The sequence below is a fragment of the Lineus longissimus genome, chromosome 8 (assembly GCF_910592395.1).
Source record: "Lineus longissimus chromosome 8, tnLinLong1.2, whole genome shotgun sequence".
NCBI lineage: Eukaryota > Metazoa > Nemertea > Pilidiophora > Heteronemertea > Lineidae > Lineus > Lineus longissimus.
Window position 1 is genome coordinate 12,281,183 of NC_088315.1, and position 15,134 is coordinate 12,296,316.

Here is a 15,134-nt window from a genome sequence, read left to right on the forward strand (position 1 = left end):
AGAGAAACAGAGAAACGAAGAAATCGAGAACTTCCCATATCGAGTAGTTAGTTGTCTATAATGTACGGCGCGAAAATAGACTAATAGGCTAGCCTGGTTTCTTCTCCCACGATGAAAGTAGTTCGTCCCTTCTCAAAGCACCGATGTACACCTGGCACGGCGAAGTTGCACCCCCACTTCATAATCTCATTTCAGCCTTGTTGAGTATTCAGCATAGTCCAGTCTTAATTAGCAAAGTCTGTATTTTAGATCTACCTGGTGTAACAGTAGATCGTAGTCCGACGTGAGAAATAAAGCATTTCATCTCCGATATTCTCGACTCTGTTGCCCTGCCAGACGCTACCCGCCTTACGAAACAAGCCTCGTCCCCAGGACCAAACAAGCAGGAGGGACGAGGTTACCAGGTCTAAAATTGCCCAACTAAAGTCTTGGTTGATTGGTTTTTAGTGGTTGTTTTCTTGGTTTTAATAACCTAATACACAGTCAAAACTGTCCAAGCTAGGTCAGGATTGCTACATGGCTATACGCCCCTTAATTGTTTTGAATTGATGCTACTTCATTTTGAACAAAACAAAATGGCTGTTGGCACACAAGTACTGATTTTGTGCAGCAATGCATTGGGAGACGAGGCCTAACTAGTCGATGGGGGAAGTTCTCGATTTCTTCGTTTCTCTGTTTCTCTGTTTATTAATACCCGTTAATAAATGTCTGCACAGCCAGCTTAGTAATAGGAAAAATGTCACCCTCGAAAAAGTGTTCGGTCATATTGTTCAGTGTATTTATTATTATAGTGACAATCTAGTGTGTATAATCTATATACTCTAAAACCTTGTTTTTATGGGTACAAGTGTCCACCTGATTAAAATCTTGCGTGACCGGCCCACTCATTTCACATGCATGGTGTCTTTACAATGGGACCTTACCATGATTGGCTAAGGTCGGGTTCTCTATGAATGTCTGAAGGAACTTCGCTCAGTCGCTTGTCGGGTCGTGAAATCGACATGTAGTCTGGATTTGAAATTGATCCCATTTGATGAGAAGACCTATTGCAACCCGCGGTTTTATACAGGGTGGCTCCAAAAACTAATCGGTGAATTGATTTATTGGGATTGGAAGGTTTGGGGCGAGATCTGGGATAAATGCGAGTTTTAGGAAATCCTAAGACTAACGTTACCGTTAGCGCTTGTAGTATGGACTTGTCATGTAAGAGTGCTTTCACGAGAGGTTAAGAACTGGCTCCGATAACACAATCCCTAGCGTTAACACCACCTTTTACACTAAAAATGCACATGAAAACCCGTGTTAACGTTAGCGAATGCTAGGCTTACGGTGCTAGTTCCGAACATAAGAATTACTCTAGAGTTCCACAGGTTTTGGATAGGGTAATTGTCGAAAAATCAAGTAAACAAGATTCTCCTTTCATAGTCATTTATTCTACTTGAATGCTTACTTATCACAATTAAGATTGCTGTTTCTACTATTTATCCATAGATTACGAGAACAATTCTGAAACAATAATTAAGGGCTCCTGCAGTAGTTACCAAATCCTAAACGGAAACTTTAAGTTTTACATGTCATAATGCTCAACGTCCAAATGATAAGAGTTCAGTCCATATTAATTTCGTCCCTTTCAACCTGTACGAATTCCAGACCCGGTTCCTCCTCTTCCTCATCCTCCTCAAGGTTGGGGAATGGCCCAGCTTTAATAGGGACCGATCGCAATGCCATCTCAAAACCTTTTTCAATCACGGCCCCATCAACAGCAGCCCAAGCCTCACTTACAATGGTGACAACATCCATCAGCTGAATTGGTTCGCATCGGCCCTCTCTATCCGTGTGGTTCTTTTTCCATGCTTTCCACCTCTTGCGCATAAGGTTCTTGAGGGATCTCATGACAGTCAGGTTCAGGGGTTGGACAAGTGATGTACAACTGGCGGGAATGAAATCGAGGATTCCCCCAAGGTTCATAGTTTGCACACCGAAATTTTCCGTTCGATGAACCAGGTACCGATCTACCAGTAACAAAAACTGTTCAGCCTCTTCTGCGGTTAGATACGGTTGGAAGGCGTGTTCAAACCAGTGTTCGGCTGTCTCCTCCTTCATCCAACCTGTTGCTGATGAAGTTATGACCACGTTTTCTGGTAGCTCTTGGTCCGCCAAGGCTGCAAGCTGCCTGACGAATCCTTTATTTGGGAAAGTCACGTGAGCCGCCACTTTTCCGCCGGTTGCAGTGATTGCAAGAGTAACTGTGCATCCAAGTTTGGTGTTGGACCTTGGGGTGCGGATGTCCACGGACTTTGCTCCCTTTATGCTGCATGTGTACGTTGGTCGTAGCTCAAACAAGGCAAACGTTTGATCCATGTTAAAGAGAAGTCTCATCGGAATTTCAAATCGGTCGATCGTGTCCGTGACGTTGTCTCTGAACACTTGCACACGATTGGCGGCATCAGCTGGGAGGGTGGTCGTATTTTTGTTAGCTTTCCGGAATGAAATTTTCTTCCGGTCCATAAAGTTCGCTACCCAGCCGTTCGAAGCGTGGAATTCGTGCATGACTGGTCGAGTCCGGATGAAATCTTGTCTATCGTCAGCGGGTAACGCGTGCCACCAGTCTTCGAAAATTGACATAGCTTTATCTTGGACGTCTTCGACGGCGACAGGCAGCCTTTTTTCTCTAACCCCTCTAAATCAGACGATTAGTCTCTCTTCAACATCAGGCCAAAGACCAACGTTCCCCTCTTTTACATGTCGGACTTTGCCTTTTCCTTCACCAGCTTTTTCTTCTAGTTCTTCCAAATTCCATTTCTGCATTGTTCGGACTGAGATTCCATAGTGTTCTGCAAATTCACGCATGTTGTTGACGGTTCCGTCCAACAGCGCAGCCTCATGGTCCTGCAGGTAGGCTATTTTCTCTCTAACTGTATAACTTCTCCGGCGTTTTCGCAATGGCTCTTGACCATCCATCTTCACAATTGGCAAAGTGAGCAACTGAAACTAGATACCCGCTTATACAGGCCTAGGATGACCTTGAGGACATATAGGAAAGAAGACACGATATCTGTCTGCCACTCTTGCGCAATTTGTGACAAAACCTATCAGTCGAAACGATCGTCGTAATCGGCCGCGGACACCTTGAAATTGACCATACTGAAGTCGGCCAGATGTCATTCTGCCTCGGTGGTAGGCCCATTGGCCATGCCTTTGAATAGATCTTAGTAGCCCTTTTATAGTGTGATTTGGGGGCGGGATCTATTCCATCGACTGGAATATTGGATGTGTACCCATAAAAACAAGATTTTAGAGTATATACATGTATATACATATATATGGCTTCCAGCTCCATGATTTATTCGCCTACCGTGATACCATTGCATCATAAACCCTGTCGTGCTTTTAGAGGGCCTTAAGCTTTATGTTTAATATGGTTTCGTGGGTTTCATATGCTCTGTTGTATGCTTTTGGGGAAGGCTTCCTGGTCCTACAAACGCCCACCCCTTCCTGCTACCTGAATACTTCTGGATGCACGGCGCATAATGACAGTTATGGTACTTAATTAAAGAATCAATACATTAAAATTGATATATGAAGTCTGTTTGACAATGTTCAAGTATGAAAGCATACTCTTGCCCATGATAAATGAGTTTATTGTATTCCAAATTTTTTATTTTTTTTTGGAAAACCGGTTATATTTATTTTAGAAGCCAAATCGCACATCTAGAAAGTGTTATTTGAGCTTATTCATGAAGTGGGAAAACAATATCAATGCCAAAATTAACATAGACCCCCCCCCCCCCCCCCCCCCCACAAATATGGTCCAATTTTGGTTTTATAGACAATTTAGGCAAATGTATAGAACTTAGTTAATTTTTCAAATTCGATTTCTTTTTACAGAAAATTGCATGAAATGCATCAATTTATACAACACTTCAACTATCATAATGTATTTCTAATTCAAAGCTTCGATATACCTTATAATTAGGTAAGATATTACAGACACATTTATACTATTTATAGTAAGAAATTCAACATCAGCCTACATAATATGTTAACAAAACAGTTAATTTGCTATATCTCTGGACTGGATGCTTCAATTTTGATCAAACTTGATTTAATGCGGAGCTTTAAGTCCAGTCTTTGAGGATTTGTACATGTCATGCAATCATAAAAGGAGGAGTCATGGCCTTTAAGTACGGTTATTAACTTCATGATTACTATAATTGCATTAACGAGTTTTTTGTGTATAAGTAAGCTTAATTTATAATCATAATATGATTAGAAGATGTAATTAGAAGAAATTCGGTTAAAAAAAGGTAACTCGCCGTGATGAACTGTGGAAGAACAGTCCAATTGCGCTTTGTGAACTTTTATTTTTCGATACTTCTTAATGAACTGTGCAACGGCTGATTAATTTTTGCTGAACTTTATGATATTGTGATTTCTGGGTTCAATTATGTTGCATACCAAATGCAGCAATTTTCTTGTAACTGATTCCGGAGCAATGGTGAATTTCCAGGTTACCGCATGGTGATTGCTGATTTCAGGCATGTGCTGCCATCTGGAAAACGAAACCTCTTCCTATATATTGTGTGGTATTGTGCTGGACTAATAGAGAGTATAAAGGGTAGTGTTCACGAAAAGATATCGTCCAGGTATCATGAACAGACTGTAAAAAAGTCCTTAATAATATGCCATCAGCCGAAAATCGACATCATTTCCTTACATCAAAAATGTATCCCAAATGTTTTGCACTCGATCACCAGAAATATTTTTCTGCATGGTATATATGTGTGACATGCATTTTCAAATTGCGATCATTTGAGTAATTGATGAATTATGAATTCATAATTATTTGCTTTAATTCATTTCTGCTGGTGCGTCTTTAAAAAAAACTAATACCAGTATCAATAACTACTACATTCTGTCGAGAATTGTCATCCCGAATATACTAAAGTACATCAAACGTCAATTCAGCCCACGCTAGGTCCTGGCGACTGGTACAGAAGACATCCGTTTCTGGTACATTTCACCAATCTAGGGATGGTCACTCGGGTTCTGTTTATCTTAAAGGCCTTCCCACACCAAGAAACAGGAAGTGACTCATGCTTTCTTCAGAAGCCAAGGTTTGGCAAGATTAGTATTACAGCAAATAAAGTTAGTTCTCTGATGGTAACCAAAGAGTTTGCCTCGTTCTATAGCATCATATCCCCAAACTTCCACACATTCGTGTGCCACCAAAAACATTTTGGGGAAGTTATGTTTAAAACTGTTAACTCGGAAATATACAGGTAATCCTTGCCTATAAGGTCTTCTATACCTTCTTGTACAACTGAAGATGTACATGTACCATACATTTAATTAGGCCCACAAAAGGTGTATCACTAGGAGTGGGTGTGAATACCTAAGAAAATTTTGTAGTAAACTCCGCCCTCTAGGCCTAGTCTTGCCCGCCAAGAGTCGTTTTTGCACCGCCCCCGAGCAATAATCTTCAAAACATTTGTAACTAAATAAATTAATAATTTTCCCCGTCCACAGACCGTGACAGTCTGGCGTAAGAACATTTGACCAATATCGTTGGGTTTCATAACCACGTGACACGACATAGTCAGGCCTACACATAATCGTTATATACCACATGTTGGGGAGAAAAGTTAGTTTGTCTTCGGCCACCTCACGGCCCAGTCAGAATTCGGCGACTGCAACAACGCCATTATAGAAAGAAGAAGCTGACACAATAATAGCCGATTTAATGATGAAAATATACGTTTTTTATCGTTCCTAATGAACATTGTGGTAGCAGAAGTGTAAAAGGATTAAAGATCTACGAAAAACGGAAAAAAGAGCTTTAGAAACAATTAGAAACGAACAATTGTTGATTGAAGTTACGGTAAAAACTCGAACATTCCATGAACGCACGAGGTGTACGTGTATCAATGCATGTGCATGTACAGCGAATATAGAACCAAACGAAACCAGTTGCAGTCCCGCTGTACGTACATATAAGTGATTTGCTAGGCCTGCGACAGACGAAATAATATGATGGAGGCACGTATTGGTGGAGGGAAGACTAATGGTGGTAATGGTGAGGAGGATGTAGACCCATCACAGCCACAAAGCCCAATGCCAAGGGATGTTGAAGTCGAAGGAAGTTCACCTGCTGCAGCTGATGTAGGCCTACGGGGCGAAGGGACCTGGCCGAAGACCAAGGGTGACCAGTCAACGGAGACGGAGGGTGATCAGTTGCCGGAGACCAAGGGTGACCAGTCAACGGAGACCGAGGGCGTTACTGATGGTAGACCAAAGGTGCCAGATGAACTTCTAAACCCACAGTATGGCACAGAGAAACGTGAGGGTCAACGGCTCCTAGAGAATCTCTCCCATTCCAGAAGATCAATGATGACGACAAAGGAAAAACCCAGAAATTGAAGGCACTGCTGAACTGTTTGAACACTTCAATCAGCTTTATGGAGTCAGTAGAACGTCAAAGTGAACTGGGGATGGGATGACCTATACGCAAGATCCCGGAGAAAGAACTACTGCAATATTACATGTGGCAGAGACAGAATCCATGAGGGATTGGCTAGACAACCTTGTCGAGATGAAAATGATGGTAAAACAGTATCTGGGATTGAGACGACACACAGGTTTTCTGAGAAGAAGAGCAACTACAGCTATGACAAAGAGAAGAAGCCTTGGCAAAAATCAACCAGAACATTTGCCTCACCAGGAGATGTCAGTTGCCTAGTTTGTAACCAGAATCACGGAGTCCCGAATTGCAATCAGTTCAAAGGAATGTCACTTGGTGGTAGATGGTTCATAGTCAAGAAAAAGGGACTATGCAGGCTATGTCTGGAACCAGGACATATGGCAGTGGATTGTGGAAAAAAGTGAGATAATAACAGTCCACACCACCCCTTGCTGAGTAAAGAAGTCAACAACAAACCGTTCGCGGGAAAAGGTCATGACACGTCCAACAAACGAAAGGCAGGAAACTTCCCACTGAAGAAAAAGAATCCTCCTGGGTCTAATGGTACTCAACAGACTCAACCTAAAAAATCTCCCCAAGTCAAGGATTGTGATGATAAGGGAAAAGCAGACCAAGTCCAAGTCAATGCTGTTGGCCATGTTTCCCTGAGAACCATCCCAGTGCTGTTGAGACACAACAACAAGTTGGTACAAACCTACGCCATGTTAGACGATGGGTCGTCGGAGAGTTACTTGTATGAGGACTTAGCTTATGAGTTGAACCTGCCGGTGCTCAAACGGTCGAAGAGATGGTATTTGGAGATAAGGCTGAGGAATATAATACCATGGAAGTTGAAGGTCTCACTATCCAGGGAGTAGAACAACCGGAGAAATTTGAAATCCCAAGCATTTGGACACACCCCACATTGGTCGGCAATGCACCCGTTGTAGATTGGAGTAAAAAGGCGGAAAATTGGGAGCACTTGGCTGAAGTACCCTTTCCGACACAAACCCGCAAGAAGAGGACAGGTATCTTGATCGGCAATCGGCATGCCCATTTCCACAGATCACTAAGGGAAATCACAGACGAAGATGAGCCGGAAGGAAAGCCGTTGGCACGTTTAACCTCCCTGGGATGGACCTGCATAGGGCCAGTTACTGAAGACGCACAAGGGGAGGAGAACCAAACCAATTTTACATACGCTAGTCACATGGTGGATGAAACAACCGAGTTAAAGACTATGGTGAAGACAATATGGGAGCTGGATGCAATTGGAATGGGTCAAACTCAAAATGGATCCAAGCTTGGAGCAACGTTTACTCCTGATGAACTAATGGCGGACGAGAAAGTCGTCAAATCAAGTGGAGACCCCTTGGAGACACAATGAGCCACGACTACCCAACAATAGGAATGCTGTGGTGCGCCGACAGGAGAAAATGGAAACTAACCTGGAGAGGCGAGATGCTGAGTTTTACGCCAAGTGCGGGGCGGTTATCCAATTAAAGCCAAGTTAGCAAGGGTTACCTTTTACCGTTGGGACCTGTTGACCAAGAACCAAAAGATGGATTCCTGATTCCCATTTTTCCAGTGAGAGACGATAACCGATCAACGACCAAGGTACGCATGGTCTTAGATTGTGCAGCAAAGTTTGAAGGAACTAGTCTTAACGACAATATATTACCTGGTCCCAAGTTAATCAACAAACTAGTGGATGTCCTTCTGAGGTTCAGGCGCTACCCAATAGCAGTCGTTGGCGAGATCTCAGAAATGTTCTTGCAGACTGGACTTGCTGAACAAGACAGGAAATACTACAGGATTGTCTGGGGTGGAGAAGTATTTGAGTATTAGAGGACCATATTTGGCGACGCTTCATCACCGTTCAAAGCTAATCGAGTGATAAAAGAACACGCCTGAAGACACGCAGAAAAATACCCCGAAGCAAAGGACACAGTGGACAATGCCATGTATGTCGACGATACCTTGGATAGTCGCTGCACCACTAAGACAGCGAAGGAAACGGTGGGAAACGGTGGGTCAGTTGACCGAGATGTTTGGAGAAGGAGGCATGGAACTGAGGAAAATACTTTCCAATGACCCAGCACTTGTAGAAGATATCCCAAAGGAAGATCGAGCAGCTACCATGGAAATAAATGGGAAGGAGACGCTCCCTACTCAGAAGACATTGGGCATTTTATGGATTGCTGAGGAAGATGGATTTGCGTGAAGCCAAGATCAGTGGAAGAAGCTTATCCTGCCACGAGGAGGGGTGTTTTGAAGTGTATTGCTTCTATGTTCGACCCCCTAGGTCTAGTGGATCCCAAAAGGATTAGAGCTTGGATCATCTTCCAGCGAACATGGGTCAGAAATGGTGATTGGCATAGTTCGCTAGTGGAAGACCTACTCATGGAATGGTCGTCATGGATAAAGGAACTACCACTGCTAGATACTATAAGGATTAGCCGACATCTTGGCATGAATGATGGAGACGAGTCGGAAGAGTCACCTCCTACCACTGAACCCTACTGTCGACGAAGAATCAGATTTGCTCCGCGTGAGATCACGCCTTGAAAAAGTCAAGTACCTAACAGACGGAGAGAAATATCCCATTATTTTGCCGAGAAAGCATTCAGTCATCCAGGACGCTCAACGAGATGTAGGAAACCCAGTGGGGAGAGATGCCACCGTCGTAAAGCTGAGACTAAAGTACTGGGTGATTCGAGGAAGAGAAGCAGTACGGGAGGTGGAAAACAGCTGTTTGAGATGCAAGATACGCAATACGAAGCCATGAACCAGAAAATGGCGCCCTTGGGCCAAGTTTTAGACTAAACCCCCCTCTGAGAGCATTCGCCAAGACAGGAATGGATTTTGCAGGACCCTTTCTGACGAAGCATGGTCGAGGTATTACCAGAACAAAGCGGTATATAGCCGTCTTTACTTGCCTTCAAGTCCGAGCGGTACATCTAGAACTAGTATACTCCATGGATACGGATGGCCTTCTTATGGCCTTTTCAAGAATGACTAGTAGAAGATCGGTTCTGGTGGAAGTTGTTACTGATAATGGAAGTAACTTTGTAGCAGGTGAGAATGAGCTAAGACAGCTAGCCGAAAGCATTGATTGGGAGCAAGTGAAGAAGAAGACAGTGGGCCTGGTTGGATCAGAATACTGGTATAAAATGGAATTTCAACCCACCGGCGGCACCAAACTTTGGCGGAATTTTCGAAATAATGGTGAAGGCGGCAAAGCGGGCCTTGAAGACCATCGTTGGAGATGCATACCTGACTGATGAGGAACTGCACACCTTCGTCGTTGAGGCTGAAGGTCTTATCAATTCCAGACCACATACGCCACCTAGCGCTGACTTCAATGATTCCTTACCTTTAACTCCCAACCACTTCCTACATGGGATGTTAGGGGGTCAACTAGCTCCACCCTCAGTCGATGAAGAAGAACGAATCAACCCTAGACGTAGGTGGCGCCGTGTACAAGAACTCCTGCGTCACTTCTGGGGACAATGGCAACAGGAATTGTTACCACTGTTGCACAACAGAAGAAAATGGGTCCATCAAAGTCCATCAAAGAGTCCATCAAAGAACCTACAAGTTGGAGACGTTGTAATCATGGTCAATGAGAAATTGCCTCGAGGGCAATGGAAGCTTGGTCGCGTGCTGAAGGTGTTCCCTGGTGAAGATCAGTTGGTGAGGGCGGCCCAAGTGAAGACGGCTGATGGTGAATTCCTGCGACCAGTGAATCGTCTTTGTACACTCGAATGTCCACCGGAAGATTAGCCCAGGTGTGATAACGAGACGTCGATGTCTTCGAGTCGAGCACGAGGAATTCTTGAGATGGTGATCGTTTAAAACCAGAGACGTAACGTATTATCGAGTACTTATCACGAGGAAGTGTCGATTACAAGGACGATCAGTCGAAATACTAATTTGGAGGATCAATTGTGAAGTGCAAGTGTAGAGACATACAGTGAACTTAAACTCAATAAGGGCTGAGAAACTTTGATTGGTAGAAACCTCTATAATCTCGCATTTATCTCTATTCGATGAGATACAGTAATTTTGACAGTCCTTGCTTGGTTGAGTTGCCTGTATTTCTAAATTCGGAATTCAGTGATTGGAGATTCAATTAGAAACGATTCCCTTCAGGATAATGTGTGGAAAAATGAGGTGATTTGGATATTGGAAACTTTCTCGAGCAGGACACCATGAGGTCATTCATTTGGGTACATTTTCATAAAATTGTTAAGGGTGAAAACAAAATAAAAAATCTTAAAAAGTAATTATCTGGATAATTTACTCAGTCCTTGCTGAGTATACGAAAATATACGTGTTATACATAGTCAAACACACATCTTGTAAAAATATCAAAATATTCAATTCAAGGGGAAGCGGAGCAAATTCTGTGAAGATAATTTAATTCACGGATGTTGAGTGAAATCTTATGTTTTATTGGGTTTCATATTTATTATTATTTCTTCAACAGAAGTTGTCAAATTTTGACAGTGTTTTCTAGTGAACTTCTATTTGGCTGAGAAATATCTTATAATCTAGTCTTGCTCATGCCATGTTGAATATAGTTTGAGATAATTTAGTAATTGACAGTATTATACACTTCAGAAAGAAGGAAAATTCTGAAGTTGAGACATTTGTGTTGTGTTCACAAGGGTGGGACATCCTATCATATTCATATTCAGTTTTTTTTAGTGTGATCAGTATTAGTTTGGACATTGTGATGTGTTGGCCAAATCCCTTTAAGCAATAGGACCAAGAGGAGGGGAATGTTGGGGAGAAAAGATAGTTTGTCTTCGGCCACCTCACGGCCCAGCCGGAATTCGGCGACTGCAACAACGCCATTGTAGAAAGAAGAAGCTGACGAAATCAAGCCGATTTAATGATGAAAATGTACGTTTTTTATCGTTCCTAATGAACACCCCATGGGGCCTCATTGCAATGTCACCCAAAGACGTTATAGACAAAGATAACCTGTATAATATGCACTACAACATTGAATAACATAAAATTTACTTTGTACTGCAGTGAAGAAATAAATAGAAGAATGTTCCAAGAGTCTATTTATTGTAAAGTATCAATATAAGAAGTTTGCCAATTTAATCAAACATTTCGAAGAATGCGAACTTAAATGTGACTCCGATACTTTCCATATGCTATCTTTGTGCCAGGGCATCCTATGCAAAAAGGCAACACCTGCTGTCTATTGAATCCGCGCAGTTTTTAAGACTCTGTGCACAAACATGGCCTGGGAGGCATTCATCAGTCGATTGAACAGGCAATCCAGACCGATTTCCACCTGAAACGTTGATGGAAAGATAAATGTATTTATTTTTATTATGTACACTCTTAAAGTAGGACTAGGCAGGAGCAGAGGGGTAACACTGTCCTTTCGAAAGCAAACCGTTATTATCGATGGGAGTAGATCTCAGGCAAGTGTTCTTAAGTGTGGCGTCCCACAGGGCTCGGTGCTGGGCCCCCTCTTATTCTCCATTTACATTCAACCACTGGGTGAAATCATCAGCCGTCACATGTTACGCCACGGCTTTGCAGACGATGTGCAACTCTATAAGTTTTTTGATGGAACGCCCAAGGGTCTAAGTGATGCAATAAATGCAGCTGAAGTGTGCACAAAGGAAGTTAGGGAGTGGTTGGCTCCGAATCATCTTAAGAGAAATGATGAAAAGACAGAATTCATGATAGCCGCCTCAAAGCACAAGATGTCTAAACTGCAGCCACGCCCAAGCATTCAAATCGGCTCGTCCACTATTCAACCTTCCTTCCACCCAGGTGCGAAATCTTGGGGCCGAGTTCGACCTCTGTATGTCAATGTCTAAGCAAGTGTCTAACACAGTCAAATCACTATACTTCCATATCCACAGACTTTCAAAGATACAAGTTTTGAATGCATTGGTCACGTCCCGGCTTGACTTTCAAAATAGTCTGTTGTTATGTCTGCCCGATTGTGAGGTTTCTCGCCTACAGAAGGCCCAAAACTCTGCTGCAAGTTTGCTCACCAAAACTAGAAAAAGTGAGCACATTACTCCAATCCTGCAGCAACTGCACTGGTTCCCTGTGAGACAGCGCATACATTATAAGGCACTTATTCTCATTTATAACTCGCTGCACAAAGAAAACAGCTCATCATATTTACGGGACATTTTCAAGGTCAACAAACCAGGTCGTTCCCTACGCTCTTCTGACGATCCCTGGCTGCTGTAGCTATTCCACGCTCCAAGGGGGCATATGGCGACCGATCAATTTCCGTTCTGGGCCCAAGACTTTGGAACGATTTGCATGTAGATATGCGCTGTCTCACATCAACTGAACTTTTTAAGAAAAAATTAAAAACACACCTTTTTTAAATACTCAATCTGATGCCATCTATTGTTTTATCAAATGTTCTACTAATTTGAATTTGTCACTGCTTTTAATAATTTTATAAATTTTCCTTCCTGCACATGTACAGTGCTTAGAAAATGTCGATTTTACATTAGAATAAATTAATATTATTCTATGATATGTATATATTTTATCTTTTTATCTTTTCAGAAAAATGCCGCTTTGGGCAGCCGGTCTATAACCGGCCGTGACCCCATTCTCCAAACTCCCTTAACAATAATATTAACATCTTCAGGACCTCGACAGTGTGAAACCTTCTTCACTTGCACACTTTCCATAATGACTTCTTGCCATGCCTCCATCAGAACCTTTCTGATTCAGCACTTTTCCATTTTCTAACATACTAACTCACCTATATAATACCGGAAATGATGAATAGTACGAACCAACTAAATTGGCTCTATCTTCCCCGTACTATCCTGATCCAATACCTATTATTATTATTATTATTATTATTAGTATTATTATTATTAGTATTGTTATTATTATTATTATTATTATTATTATTATTATTATTATTATTATTATTATTATCATACTGGCCATCATCGGGTGACTAATTAGCTCAGTAAGGGCAAAATGTCATGGTTCACCACTACATAATAACTAAGACAAGCGTGAATAGTTTGACGTAATTTGAGATGCGAGAGGTCTCTCTTGGCGACTTTGTGTAACTTTACCTTGCCTGCCTAGCTGCTACCTATAGTGTCCCTTTAAAGCTTACATAAAAAAGAGTGCGCGCAAATGGCACATAAAAGAGGTGCAACGTGCAATGCATATACAACTTCTAGCGGTATACATGTTCCCTTATCCGAGTATCCACTTAATGTGAATATACAATAAGAAGTACAAAGACATTTGATAGTCTTGAACAGTTCATTTCTATTTACAAAGGAACAGTCCCTATTAGCTCTCCAGAGCATCAGGTCACGTATCACACCAGCAGTTACGCAGATATGAATTTCTGTTTTATTATAAAGGATTTCAGTGATACGCCGGTAATTATTTACAAGCAAGGTTTCACTTAGTAAATCAGCTTTAAAGTCCATTCCGGTGCGTAATAGCTCAAAAATATGCAAACGCAAAAAGTTTATAAATTTTACTCACCCTCTTTTCTTGAGCGCCTGCATTTGAAAGTCGCTTTCCATTTCTGAAAAAAAAATTACAGTTTCTAATTCATGCATGGGATCAATATCATAAGCGTTGAAAGCAAACTAGATTCACAAAGTGTAAAAATATTATTAATACTATGTCATCCACCTGGGGTACAGCACTATTTCGGCTTAACTTACTTCCGTTACCCCATGCAGGCCATAAAGAGCAATAACATGTAAAATGATTCATTCTTTTTGGGACCTTCGGTACTTTCGATCGTGTAAAACCCGTGCAATGTTAATCCGATGCTTTCCCAGCAAGAAGTAATACGTTAGAAAAAAGTGCCTTTTATGGGCATGCAGATGAGCCATCCGGCGGTCACGTGAAACAAAACGCTTGGGGTTAGGATGACCCATGGCACACTCCAGCCGGCAGATGTATGAGGTGGAACAAAACGCCAGGGGGGATGGATGACACATGGCACAGTCCAGCCGGCGGAAGTATATATAAGGTGGTACAAACCGCTGGGGATTTGGATGACCCATGGCAAACTCCAGCCGGCGGAAGAATGAGGTTGTAAAAACCTTTGGGGGTTAGGATAACCCATGGCACCCTCCAGCCGGCGGAAAAATGAGGCGGTACCAGGCGGTGCCAGCTGGTTTCAGAATAATTAACGAGTCACTAGCGGTCAATGAGCGCCAGAGAAACGTACGGTTACACACTAGTGATTTGATTTGATTTTTGAATATACGGTTTCACTCGACAGTATGGATAAGTTTTCTTTATCATGAACCGTATTTTCATGAATTTTGAATTTATTCTGTATATATGGGGTAAAATGATGAAGTTTTAGTTCAAGAGCCTAAATAATGTTGAATCATGGGTCAAATGAATCAGTCACGGCCTAAAAATCGATTCACGGATCAAAATTGGTTTAAAGGTCACACCAAAATGGTCAAGTCTCCCAAATCCTGAAATTATCATGGCCAACCCAGGTACAACGAAAATATGCCATCAAATAAAAGTGCCATTAAATATTAATGGACTTCTTTTAATTAAGGTATACGTACATGTCCATCTTTCTGCGGTGGTCCTTTAAATGGTTACATTCAGGGTCTACTTACCAGAAGCTAGGCTTTGGACAACCAATGTAATGATG

The 15,134-nt window shown here is 42.1% G+C and overlaps 1 protein-coding gene across 1 annotated transcript in view; it reads right to left on the reverse strand.

Annotated features, from left to right (window-relative positions):
• The window catches only part of LOC135492342 (cyclic nucleotide-gated cation channel alpha-3-like), a 112,593-nt gene extending 98,587 nt beyond the window's left edge, over positions 1-14,006 (reverse strand). The window contains exon 1 of the mRNA XM_064778753.1: positions 13,988-14,006. The gene's annotated coding sequence lies outside the window, so the exon portion shown is untranslated. The remainder of the gene's footprint in view (positions 1-13,987) is intronic.
• Between the last annotated feature and the right edge of the window lie 1,128 nt (positions 14,007-15,134).